The 14312-nt window shown below is 39.7% G+C and overlaps 1 long non-coding RNA gene across 1 annotated transcript; it reads left to right on the top strand.

The window, feature by feature from the left end:
* Positions 1–3328: 3328 nt before the first annotated feature.
* LOC140737647 (uncharacterized) lies at positions 3329–11413 on the top strand. Its single transcript, XR_012101212.1, has 3 exons — positions 3329–3551; positions 5641–5865; positions 11053–11413. It is a non-coding gene; the product is annotated as an uncharacterized lncRNA (long non-coding RNA).
* Positions 11414–14312: the final 2899 nt, after the last annotated feature.

Below are 14312 nucleotides of genomic sequence, written 5' to 3'. Positions count from 1 at the left end.
CGCTGCCATTCCTGCAATCACTGCAGTCAACTGGTGTAGGTTTTTGCCAGGCATCTAAGCCAGTACAGTTCAAAATCAGATCATGTAGGTCCAGAAATTCTCAAGGCCATCCTTTAGAAACATCCTTCCCTTAAAGTAAGCAGCCTTCCATGGCTATGCTGAATATGCTGAAGGAAGATTGTGGAGGAACACAAAAGGTTCCTAATTCTAAAGACACATATGAAGAGTATGCAAAAGGTGATCACTGTAGTTGTATGTCTGAGCATTTTTGAGCTGAAGCTGTTAAAATAATGTGCAATCAGTCAGTGCATGTTAGTACATGAATGCAGATGAGTCAAAACATCAACTGTCCATTTCCCTCTACAGAACATACCCAACCCATTTCCAGCAGCTTACTCAGGATTAAATTATCTGCAGTCTGTTGTGTCTCTATGTTCACAAATACCTGACAAATGCTTCTTCCACCACTTGATTGCTACGATGGTTGACGAAGCATTCAGGATAAATTACTTTATTCACAAGGTGCAAAATGTAAAAGTAATTTCTAAGCTGCAGGTCAAAGTGAGTGTACTGCATTCAACTCTGGTCATTACATTACAAGAATGACATGCTCACACTGGAAAGGGTGTAGATGAAATTTACAAAATATTATCAAAGGCTGGAGAATTTTATCAATGAGGAGAGTTTGGCTAGGCTAGGAAATGAAGGAAGCTGAGCAGAGTTTTAATTAATCTTTTTTTTGTAATTTCTTTTTTTATTGAAGTTCATCATCAAACATTTCCATAAGATGTATTTCAGACATTGTACATCTATATCATATAATCATATATATCACAAATCTCCACAAAGTATTTATCTGGGGTATGCATTTATAGAAAAGAGTGGAAAGAAAAAACAAGCAAAAGGAAAGAACCATGTACAAGTAGGGAGTGATCTTTTTTTTTACAACAGATTCATTAATTTGTGAGAATAAAATCAGGACTATGAGGCATTATGTAGTTAAAAAAATTTTCCCAGTACGAATCAAATTGTTCCAAATTGGATAAAATTCTCTTACGTTTGATTGGATTTAATAGCCCATTGACATTAAAAGAAATGAATTTTACCTTGTCCTTAGCCATCTGTATTTATCTGTCAATGTATCATTGAAATTAGAATAAAACTTAATCAATCTACGCCCTGAACAAATAAGAACCAAGAAACGCAAATAATAACAAAAATGGCAACGAATGTGTAATTCCAAGGCTGAGGTCTCTAGTAGATGACCCTGCGTTGAGCTAGAGGAAATGTCTAGCTGTGGGGGATAACCCCTCCTACTTGTGAGTTGAGGGCTCCCATTGCAGTATTCATAAAAGTCAATGAACAAATCCATTACACAGAAAAGATTTCCCTGTGTACTCCTATATATACAAATGTGTACATATATATATATGCACACACACAAATATATATATATATATATATATACATATACATACACACACACAATATTACATACATATATATATATTCTCATTTTGGTGGGGAAAAAGGAGTAAGTGAGCAAATAAAGAATAACAACTAAGTAATATAAAATCCACATTATAATAAGTATTTCTCGAGATAGGTATATCACCATGTACTTTTGCTTCTGTTTAGCTTCTCAACATTTTTAAAGTTAGCCAAACCTTATGGCTCTTTTGAAGGGGGTGAGGACTGTCTTTGGGAAATTCCCGATCCCTTCCTGATATATTTCTCTCAGCCTCCTGCCATCTCCTGCCTTCTTGATTCTCACACTATTTCCCAAGCGGTGCGGGATAATTCCTCAGCCAGGCTTTCCCTCGTTTTGGTCATGCTGACGGACAACCCTCTGGCCTTCATGTCTGTAGTCGCCTCTTCCACTGTCTGGTACAACTGCGTCCCGTTGTCATAAAACACTCGAAGTTTAGCAGGGTACGGAGCTTGAAATCTAATCTTCTTTTGCTTTAATACTCGCTTTACTTCAGAGTATTCTTTGCGTTTCTGCAGGACACGGGGGGGTAATCTTCGTTGAAATATATTAATTTATCATCGAAAAACACTCTCTTCTTACCCCAGGCCCTTTGTAGAATCTCCACCTTGGTGCTGTACCGAAGGAATTTAATTATAATTGATCATGGCTTTCTATCCCCGGTAGGTTTTGGGACAAGCGCGCGGTGCACTCTTTCGACTTCCAGCTCCATAGCAGAGGGAAGATCCAGCGCATCCCGCATTAACTTTCCGACAAACTCCATCATAGACAAGCCCTCCGCTCCTTCGGGAATGTTGTAGATTCTGATATTTTTCTGCCGTGATCTTCCCTCCAGGTCAAGCAGTTTACCTTCTTGGTGATGTAATATTTTAATTGTCTTACTCAGTATCCGTTCCACGTTTTGAACGCGATCTTCCACCTTCTCAGTTCGAGTCTCTGCCACCGCTATTTTTTGATTGACGCTGGCGAGCTCTGACTTATTATCACGGAGCTACTGTTTTATATCTTTCTGGACCTCCATATTTCTTTCAGGATTTCAAAGATATTCACCGCTTCGCCTGAACGAGGCCCAGCGTCTGCCTTGCTAGCACGTAGTCGGGTAGGAGAGCCACTCGCTGCACTCCTCTTGGCTGCAGGCTCCACAGTGTCACTTTTTTTATTTCCATTTCTTTTCCCCATTCTTGCCCCTCTTTTCAGTTCAAATATTTTTTGAAAAATATTATATTTGATGGGTTAACGGGGCTTAATACGCGTTTTTCCAGAGGAGCTGGTGAATTAAGCTGCCGTTCTCGACGATGGCGTCACCGGACCAGTTTTAATTAATCATAGGGTATAAATAGAGTGAACAGGAATGACCTCTATCACAAAAAAGGGTGAATAACCAGTGTGCATTGAATTAAGGCTGAAGAATATAATGAGTATACAAGTTTTATCCATGTGAAGGCTGGAACTTACTGCTTGATAGTGTTCTGAATGCAGAAACCTTCCTCATATTTAAAAAGTATCGAGATGACCACTTGAAATGCCCTTCTGAAACAAAAGCTGGGAAGTGGGATTAGTCTAAATAGCACCCTTGCTCGGAAGGGGCACGATAAGTTAAACCATCCCTTGCTATCTCATATATTTCTATCTTTCATTTATCTGTTGGCTTCATCTGATGCCAGCAATCATTAGATGCCTACGCACTCACGAATACAGCAGAACTCTTTCACAAATATAGCACAAGACATACTTTGTTAGAAATGCGTGCAGCTGTTACAGTTGTCATTTTGCTGGACTCAGAGGCTTTGCATCACTCAACAAATAAGCACTGCCAATCCACTGTCCCTTCCAGCATACAATGCTGCATTAAGGTTGCAATTGTTTTTTTTTCAGATATCACTCAGAATTTCCTTATATTTTTATTGCTGAGAACACCCTACTTAGCTCAGGACTGTCGGTCATGGATGAACAGGCTTGGTCTGGATAATTAATTTCCAAATCCAAGTTGTTATCGAGCTGGTGATAAGTCCATTACATCGCTAGATGTGCTGTATATCCCATGACTCTCAAAGAGAGTGAGGTAAGGCTCATTGCCAGATCTCTATGCTGATTTATTCATTCACAGTGCGCTTGTGTCACAGGCAATGCCTATGTTTGTTCACCGAGCTAAATTGCTTAATTGCCCTTGAGAAAGTGCTAGTAAGTTGCTTCCTGAACATTAAGCAGTGCTTTTGCAATGTTAATCGAGCCTTTCCCATTTAATATGGATAGCTTAGTGAACACGTGACTGGCTCATTCTGTTGCACAACATTTTCATTTTGCTTGAGTAAAATGGTGACCACTCTCATATACAGATTAATCTATAATTCTCTTTAATCCAAAATAACCTTTCATCTTGGCACTGTCTTCTTTCCATTTTTGTCAGTCAGTTAACCTGCTTCAAATAAATCCAAGGAACAGCCAAGATACGAAATTTTTTGCATACACTTGAAACACATTAACTCCTATTTTTTTCTGAGACTCACTGTCGTTCTGAAACTAATAAGCAATTACTTACCCTGTTTTGTTCGCAACACTGTGAAACATTGAAACGTATGTTTCCATTTCCTTGTTTCTAAAATAACCATGAATATTTCAGTTAGACTTATCATTTACCTGCACAGATAGTAGTAATGGAACTCAAGCAAACCACCATAAAAGGTCTTCAAAATTGAAACATAAGGAAAAATACCCAAGGCCACTTGCATGCATGTTTTTCTTTCTTATCACTATTGCTTCACAATTCACTTTGCTCGATGCGGCTCTGTATGGACTGACAGTGCAAGATTTCACTGATTCACAAAAGTTCTTCGAATTTCATCAATTTTCTTAGGTGCAGGTACCTGGAGATATAGACCATAGAACCACAAGATATATTCTCAAAAATTTTCAAAACAAAAATAAATTGATATTCTTAGTGACTGATAACAGTTGCTATACAGTACTTGCCATTTTCAGTGACTTTACATTAGGTTACTCACAGATGGTGCCATGCAACTGTCCACTCTTTCTTTTTATAATTAATTCATTTTCTGAATCAATGTGTAAATCTGCACCAAGTTAAATACAGTACATCAACACTTTACAGATTAAAAATAAAGTTCAAAGTAAATGTATTATCAAAGTACATATAGGTCACCATATACAACATTTTCTTGTAGGCAACTCAATAAATCCATAATAAAATGACAAAACATAATAGAATCAATAAAAGATTGAACTAGGTCGGGCGTTCAAAGAGTGTAAAAAGACAGCAAACTGTGTAAATACATTAAGAAAGAAATAATAATAAATAAGAAATAAATATCAAGAATATGAGGTGAAGAATCCTTGAAAGTGAGTCCATAGGTTGTGGGAACATTTCAATGATGGACCAAGTGAAATTGAGTGAAGTTATCCCCTTTGGTACTACTTCTTGTAGGATTTTCCATTGGTGTTTCCATACTAGGCTGTGATACAGCCAATTCAATATCTTCTTCAACATACATCTATAGAAATTTGTCATAGTTTGAGACATCATGCTGAATTTGCACGAACTGCTGAGGAAGTATAGATACTGCTGTGCTTTCTTCATAATTGTATTTATGTGCTGCGCCCAGGAAAAGTCCTCAAAAATAATAACACCAATTTAAAGTTGCTCCCTCTGATCCTCCGAGGAAGATTGGCTCACGGACCTCTGGGGTACTCCTCATGAAGTCTATAATCAGTTCTTTGCTCTTGCAAACTTTGAGTAAGAGGTTGTTGTTATGACACTACTCAGCTAGATTTTCAATCTCCCACAAAGTGCTGATTCAGCCCAAGACAGTGATGTTGTCAGTGAATTTGTGTAAGGCATAGGAATTGTGCTTACCCACTCACTCATAAGTGTAAAGCAAGTAGAGGAGGGGGCTAAACACACAGCCTTATGCAGCACCTGTGCTATTGGAGATCAAGCAGGAGATGTTCTGCCAATTCAAACTGACTGGGGGTTTGCAAGTGAGGAAGTCCAGGATCCAATTGCACAAGAAGGTATTGAGGCCATGGTCTTGAGGCGTATTGATTAGTTTTGAGGGGATGATGGTATTGAATGCTGAGCTATAGTTGATAAAGAGCATCCTGATGTATGATCCTTCGATGTCCTGGTGTTCCAGGGTTCAGTGAAGAGCTTTGAGATGGCATCTACCATGGACCTGTTGTTCAGGAAGGCAAATTGGAGTGGATCCAAGTTGCTTCTCAGGCTAGAGTTGATATATTTCATCACCAACCTCTCAAAACACTTCATCACTTTGGATGTAAATGCTAATGGATGACACTCATTGAGGCATGTCACCATGCTCTTCCAGAGCACCACTATAATTGAAGCCTGATTAAAGCAGGTGGGTACCTCATTCTGCCAAAGTGATAAGTTAAAGATCTCAGTGAACACTCCAACCAGTTGATCAGCATAGGTCTTTAGTACTTACCAGTCACCCAGTCAGAGACAGATGCTTTTCATGGGTTCACACTCCTGAATGTTCCACCTCATTTTGACGGTCAAAGTTAGCAGAGAAGGCATTGAGCTCATCTGAAAACGAAGCCCTATTGTCACCTTTGTCACCTGATTTAACTTCATAAGATGTGAAGTATTGAAGCCCAGCCACAACTGTTGAGCATCCTTCATTGATTCAAGTTTAGTCCAGAATTGCCACTTCGCCCATGAGATGGCTTTCCGGAGATCACACCAGGATCTCTTGTAACCTACGTTGTCACCAGACTTGATCGCCTCTAATCTGGCCCTCAGCAGTTTGCAGATCTCATGGTTCATCCTGGGTTTCTGGTTGTGGAAGATTCTGAGTGATTTTGTGGGGACACACTCATCTACAACTGATTTAATAAAGTCTATGACAATCATGGTATATTCACAGAAGAGACATTGAACACGGCCCAGTCCAATGAATTGAAACAATCCTGCAGTCACTCCTCTGCCTCCTGCAACCACCTCTTTGTTGTTTTGATTTCTGAAGCTTTTCTCTTTACCCTCTGCCTGTATGCTGGTAGGAAAGGACAGCCAAAGGATCCAATTAACTGAAATGTGGTCTGGGCATGGAATGGTAGGCATTCCTTATCTTAGTATAACAACTGTCTAGTGCATTGGGACCTCTGGTGCTCTAGGCTATATGTTGATAGTAATTGGGCATGGTTTTCTTCAAAGGAGCCTGACTGAAGTCCCCAACTATCATTTGAAATGTGTTGGGATCATCTATTACTTGTTTGGAGACATCATCACGCAGTATCTCAAGCATATGATTATAGTTGGCCACTAGTGGCATGTAAACACCCTAGGTAAATATAACAGATGGCATTTGACTGCTAGGTGTTCAAGGCTGGGGGAAAATGAGTTCACTAGGCTCAAGAGGTACATTTAATGTCAGAGAAATGCATATAATATACATCCAAACATCCATGAAAATAGAGGAGCTCCCCAAAGAATTAATGACAGTTAAACAATAGATCCACAAAGCCCCCCTCAGCTCCTCCATCACATGCACAAGCAGCAGCAAGGCACTGATGCCTCCCCCCCTCCAAAAAAGCAACAGCCCCCTCCATTGAGCACTCAAGCCTGCTGCAAGCATCCATAAAGACACAGAAATGCAGTACCCCAAAGGCTACTCATTCACTTGACAACTCGACTTACCACAGGCTCTCTGTCTCTCTCTCTCTCCCTAATAAAGGAAGAAAGGGTGTCCCCGTTTCACAGCGAGAGGGGAGTCACAACAAACATCTTGCTGATTTACGATGTTAAAAGTCTGTTGCGTCACTTTTTTCAAGCTCTTCGCCCAGGGAATCAGCCCCAAAAAGGCTCAGATCTCCAGACACACAACCCACAGCAGCTAACCTGCTGCTCCCGATGTTCCGTGTTCTCCTCTGATGCTTCGGATAGGGGCACAAGCGTAGAATCAGCACTTTTCCAGAGCCATGAAAATCCGGCACCCTGAAGGCGCACTAGTCTTCCAGGCCATGCCCTTGGGATATCAAAAGGTGGTTGGTCATGAGGCCCAGAGAGCGGGTCCCATTCCTGCAAAGATCCAAAGTCAAAGTGTAATTCTGGGTCAGGGTTTTCAAAAGAACCTTGAAAACAAAAAAAGAGAGATATCAGAGATAGAAATAGAGCTGTTTCTGAAGATGCATGCAAAGGAGTTGCCGTTTAGTGCCATCGTAACTTCGTTCTGCACCTTCGACAAAACCACCACATTGGAGCACCACTGAGAGTTTATCATGAAACACAAACCTCCTCCTTTTGCCATTTCCAAATCAGCAGTTCGGTCCATTCTGTAAATCAAAAAGCTTTTGGGTCTGATTGCTGCATCTGACATTCTGGGAGAAAGCCAGATCTCACTCAGACATTGAAGACAACAAACTCTCATTTCCCTCTGATACAGCAATCATGCTCTCAAGTCCTCAGTTTAGTTCTCTAGCAACTGCAGATTTGCTTACAAGATTCTGGGTAGAGGGGGTTTCATCCCTTTGTGTTTCAGCCTGGTTTGGAGTCCCACCTCCTGCCTCCCTTTTGGTCATGGCAATGAACCTTCGTCCACTTAAATGTGCTGTTCATTGGTCCACTGAGCCCTTTAGGAGATCTTGAAATCCGTAGATCATTTGAGTTAATTTAAAAGTATGTTGTTTAAATGGAAAATACATACTGCAGATTGCAGTGAAAGTTATTCAAAAGAGGTACATTTATTAGTAATGTACATAGCCCGCAGAATGTTACTGTTGTTCACTGGTGCCATTTTGGATTCCAAGATGGCACTGGTGAATCACTGTAGATGTACATCCAGGAGTTCTCCAAATTGGAGCCCTAGATCCAACCATATTCACCTGCTTCATCAAAGGCTCAGAAGTTGGGACATTCGCTGATAATGTAGAATGTTCAGCACCGTTCACAACTCCTCAGACAATGAAGCAGGCTGCATCTAAATACTACAAGAACTGGACAATATCCAGACCTGAGCTGACAGGTGGAAACAATATTCATGCCACACAAGTGCTAGGCTATGAAAGTCCAGCTAACAACCCCTGACATTCAGTGGCATTACCATCACTGAATCTCCCACTATTAATAGCCTGGGGTGTTATCATTAACCAGAAACTAGTGTTGCCACAACAGCAGGTTAGAGGCTAGGAATTCTGCAGTGAGAAACTTATCACTTAACTCACTAAAGCTTGACCACAAGGCTCAGGTCAGGAGTATGATGGAGTACTCCACACTTGCTTGAGTGAGTGCAATTTCAGCAACATTCAACAAGCTCAACACCATTCAGAACATTGCAGGGTACTTGATAGATACCACATACACAGGCATTCAATTCACTCACTCCACAAATAATACAGTGGCAGCAGTTGCAGCATCTACAGGATGCAGCGCTGCGACTCAACAACAGTCCATAAACCCTACAACCTTAACAAGCTAAAAGGTGAAGGAGTGCAGACCATGGAGACACACCCCCAGGAACTCGATTACCAAACCATTCACTGTCTTTTAATCTGCCAAGAATACTTCAGCATTTGGGGAACTTGCAAAGATTCATTATTGACGTACACACCTTTCTTGGAATGATATGATGCAGACCAATTTGTCTTGGACATTTGTCAGCCTTTTGTCATTTAGCCACGGAACCTCCAAATACATCATGGAAATAGATTATTCAGCCCTCCAAAAACACAACAGCCATCAACAATCCATTGACACAAATCCTACATTTTTTTTAATCCTCCCCCAATTCTCGTCATTTCCCGCCCACCCCACCTCTGATTGCACCACTCACTTACACACTAGATTGAATGACAAAACCGTATGGGCTGGGGCTGAGGGAATTAAAGATGAGTCAAACAAGATCTGAAATGGTCGCACAAAGAAAAAGTAACTGTGAATGTGAAAAGTGTGAGGTATGAAGCTGGAATGCCTGATTATATGAATTGCTGAATTCAACGCTGAGCCAGGAAGGTGGGAAAATGCCTGGTCAGAAGTTGGAATGCTGCTTCAGTGCTTATGTTGGGTTTCATAGAAGAGGGGCTGAAGTCAGAGAGATCAGATTGAAAATGAGATTGAGAATTAAAGTGACAGGCTACTGGAAGTTTGTACTTTGCAAAGCACACCCCAATCAGAATTCAGTTTCCCCAGCTCAGAGAGACCCCATCATGAATATCTGTACTGGAAGAATTACAAATAAACTGCAATGTGACCTGGAAATAGCATCTCCAGTCATGATGGCAGAAAGAGGTAAAGATGCTGGTGTTTTCACTGATAACAGTTGCACATGGAATTGCTGTGAGATGATGAATTTGGGAAAATTATGTTGGTTTTAGTAGCATTGTTGTGATACAGGTTTAAAATAGTGATTCGTTTAAGTTACACCTTTTGAAAATCACTAAACATACTTTGTTCAATCTCTTAATTTGGTTCACATCACGTTGGTCAGCCCTATTTTAGTGGCATAATATCATAGTGATTAGCTCAATGCTTTACAGTACCAGTGACTAGGGTTCAATTCCCAGTGCTGTCTGGAAGGAGTTTGTACATTCTCTCCGTGACCATATGAATTTCCTCCAGGTGCTCCTGTTTCATCCCAGAGTCCAAAGACATACCAGTTAATAGGTTAATTGGTTATAGTAAATTATCCCATGATTAGGTTAGCATTAAATCAGGGCTCTTGAGCAGGGTAGCTTGAAGGGCCAATTCTGCTCTGTATCTTAACAAATAAAAAAAATACTTCAGCATGTGTTGTCCACGTACTGTGTAATGACTGGGATTCCCTGTTCAGAGCTGTTGTCATCACATTGGACCAAGTCCAAGAAGATATGGAGAAACATTAGAGGAATTAAAAGCAGCCTTGTCAATGGTACCTGTTAACACTGCACTGCAGGATCGTCTATAGCTCTGTGATAAATATCAACATATTATTTGTGTACTAATTGTCACAGATAGCATATTCCATTTTCTTATTTTGATTATGGGGCTAATTTGCTGTTTTACCATAAGTTATTGATGCAACTTCAATAAGTTACAACTAGTTAAAAATTGAATCAAATTTCCCCAGATATCTTTTTTTTCCTTCTAAGATTGCTCCCCCTTTAGTCCCTTGTCTCTCTGCTGTTAGTTTTTGCTCTCTATCTGATCTTGGATGGTCTGATTCTAGAATGTGGGCAATTCTAGTACAAGCTAAATTGTGGGGATTCATTTATATAAGGTAAATAAATACCATAAACATTGTGAGATGTAGCTTGATCAAATATAAAATGATCTATAGCCAAGTTGTTATATGATTAGATTGTATCATACAGTCAAACCTCCTGCTTGTATTTAACTGGACTTGGCAATGATATTTGAGCTTGACCTAATTTCATTCATTTCTGATCTTCCACTACCCATGATTAGTAGAGATCAGCCACTTTACTAACAAGGATCAAAATGCAAATAAGTTCTAAATATACATAGGAATCTAATGTTAAGGATTTTCATGATGTGATGAAGTCCAAAATTATGAGTAGGAACTTAATGAGTTGTTTCTTTTTTTTATTTACAGATTTAATCTTTTTGCTGCCTTGTTCACACCAAAAAGTATAGCTAAGGAAGGAAACAAAATACGTCCCTATGCAATTCTCACTTAAGGCTACACCTGTCAGCTCCTCAGAGGATGAACTGTGCCAAGAAAATATTCCATTTGTTATTATATGTCAGTCAGCAGCAAAGGAATTTAATAACAGTCTATCTGTCAATCATACAAGCAATTTTCAGGTCAGAAAGAATGTTCAATGAACTTACTATGTTTTACTACTGATAAGAAAGTTTCAGTGCATGAATATCTAAGCCATAATATCAACTGTTTAATTCTGTTTGCAGTAGACATTTGCTATTAAAAATACATCAGATATCTAGTTCCAAGATATCCATGTTTATATGATTTTTAATTTTAAACTAATAACGTCATCTCAAAAACAGCAATCTTAAGAGAAATCAAGTTCATGTATGAAGTCAACTCCAAAATGAAAATTACATATGCATCAGTCTGACGTGTACAATAGAACTTGAAGATGTTCTTTTCCTTTCAAACCATATCAGTAACATTATTATTGATCATATTTTTCTGATATAAATACATAAAATTCTATGTGCCTCTCTTCTGTTCACGTCAAACTTCAATGCACGCAGTTGTTTCAGTTGCTATTCAGCATTCAGATTTTGTAAACTAAGAATAGTAAGATTGAATATTTCACCCAACTGTCCTGGCAGGAAACTGACAGGATTGGATTGTCCTCAGCCTACTGTTAACATGAGTTTACTCTCCAAGGGAAATAAAAATAGAGTGCTGTTATAAAGTAGGATATGCATCTAGATACTTCCCTACATGTTACAGCTTGAATAATGGACTGAATTATTATAGCTGAGTAATAATCAGCTAAAAGAACATAAAGTAAGAATGGATTCTGAGACAAGGAGACATGCAGGAGTGAGATAGATCAGCTGATTGAGTGTTGTCACAACAACAATCTCGCCCTCAATGTCAGTAAGACCAAAGGTTGATGATTGAGGAGTTTAGGAAGGGGGATGATAGGAAAACACACACCACTACTCACTGAGGGGTCAGTGGAGGAAAGGGTGAACAGCTTTAAGTTTCCGGGCATTAACATCTCAGAGGATTTATCCTGGGCCCTACAGATTGATGCAATCACAAAGAAGGCACATGAATGGCTCTCCTTCACTGGGATTTGGAGGTGATTTGGTACGCCACCAAAGATAGTTGCATATTTCTACATACATTCTGACTGGTTGCATAATAGCCTGTAGAAATCTCCAAGGTACAGGAATGCAAGAGGCTGCAGAGAGTTGTAGACTCAGCCACTTCCATCACAGGCACAACCCTCTCCAGCAATGAGGACATAATCAACAGGTGGTGCTTCAAGAAGGTGCGCACATCGCCATCGAGACATGTCTACTTATCATTACCACATTCAGGGCGAAGCTACAGGAGCCTGAATGCCCTCAGTACTTTAAAAACAGCTTTTTACCCCCTGCCATTTGAATCTCTAAATGGTCGGTGAACACATGAACTCTACCTCGCTATTCATCTTTTGGGCTATGTATTTTTGTAACTTGTAGTAATTTTTATGTCTTACACTGTTCAGCTGCTACAAAACAATACATTTCATGGCATATGTTTGCATTAATAAACCTGATTCTGAATTCTTCTTTATTTGGGAAGAACGTCTTAATTACACAGAAAAACATAGAAACATAGAAAACCTACAGCACAATACAGGCCCTTCAGCCCACAAAGCTGTGCCAAACATGTCCTTACCTGAGAAATTACAGAGGGTTACCCATAGCCCTCTATTTGTCTGAGTTCCATATACCTGTCCAGAAGTCTCTTAAAGGACCCTATTGTATCCACCTCCACCACCGTCGCTAGCAACCCATTCCATGCACTCACCACTCTCTGCATAAAAAAATTACGCCTGATATCTCCTCTGTACCTACTTCCAAACACCTTAAAACTGTGCCCTCTTGTGCTAACCATTTCTGCACTGGGGAAAAGCCTCTGACTATCCACACAATCAATGCCTCTCATCATCTTATACACCTCTATAAGGTTGGCTCTCATCCTCCATTGCTATTCTCATGAGGCATGCTTCCCAATCCAGGCAACATCCTTGTATATCTCATCTGCACCCTTTCTATAGTTTCCACATTCCTCCTATAGTGAGGCAACCAGAACTGAGCACAGTACTCCAAGTGGGGTCTGACCAGGGTCCTATATAGCTGCAACAGTATCTCTCGGCTCCTAAACTCAATCCAATGATTGATGAAGGCCAATGTACTGTATGCTTTCTTAACCATAGAGTCAACCTGCGCAACAGCTTTGAGTGTCCTATGAACTCAGACCTCAAGATCCCTCTGATCCTCCACACTGCCAAGAGTCCTACTATTAATACTATATTCTGTCATCATATTTGACCTACCAGAATGAACCACCTCACACTTATCTAGGTTGAACTCCATCTGCAACTTCTCAGCCCATTTTTGCATCCTATCAATATCCCGCTGAAACCTCTGACAGCCCTCCACACTATCCACAACACCTCCAACCTTTCTGCCAACAGCAAATTTACTAACCTGTCCCTCCATTTTTTCATCCAAGTCATTTATAAAAATCACGAAGAATAAGGGTCCCAGAACAGAACCCTGAGGCACACCACTGGTGATCAACCTCCATGCAGAATATGATCCATCTACAACCATTTTTTGCTTTCTGTGGGCAAACCAGTTCTGGATCCACAAAGCAATGATTAAAAAGAATTTTGGAGCATACATGTCCTAGTATTTTTAATTACTTTGGACAGCAGCCTTACATTGAAATTTGATCTATTTTGGTACATTGGATATATTCAGCATTAAATGCCACTGCATCAGGGCTACTGGTACATTGTACAACATATATGCATTACCCTGTTGCTAACTAAAGTTATACTTGTTGAATTCACTGATGTAAATAGTCAATTTACAGAGCAAATAGAGACAAAATGCTTCTCTGAAGAATGTCTTGAGTTTAGAAAAATGAGAAGAACACATATTCTTGGAAAAATGTTCATCTGAAAGAGAGTAATGAAAACATTGAATGGAGCAATAGAAATAAGAACTTCATTATTTCTGAACTACATAGATCCTGTGAATGGATGAATCAAATGTCCTTTCACATGTGATCTTTAAAAAATTATTGGAATCAGATTTATGATTCAATTCATCTCAAATAGGTCACCAAGAGAGCATAAGAAATTTGCCATTTTA

This window comes from Hemitrygon akajei, chromosome 2 (assembly GCF_048418815.1).
Source record: "Hemitrygon akajei chromosome 2, sHemAka1.3, whole genome shotgun sequence".
Lineage (NCBI taxonomy): Eukaryota > Metazoa > Chordata > Chondrichthyes > Myliobatiformes > Dasyatidae > Hemitrygon > Hemitrygon akajei.
The sequence above is the reverse complement of the archived record's forward strand: the minus strand, read 5'-3'. Positions and strand labels throughout refer to the sequence as shown.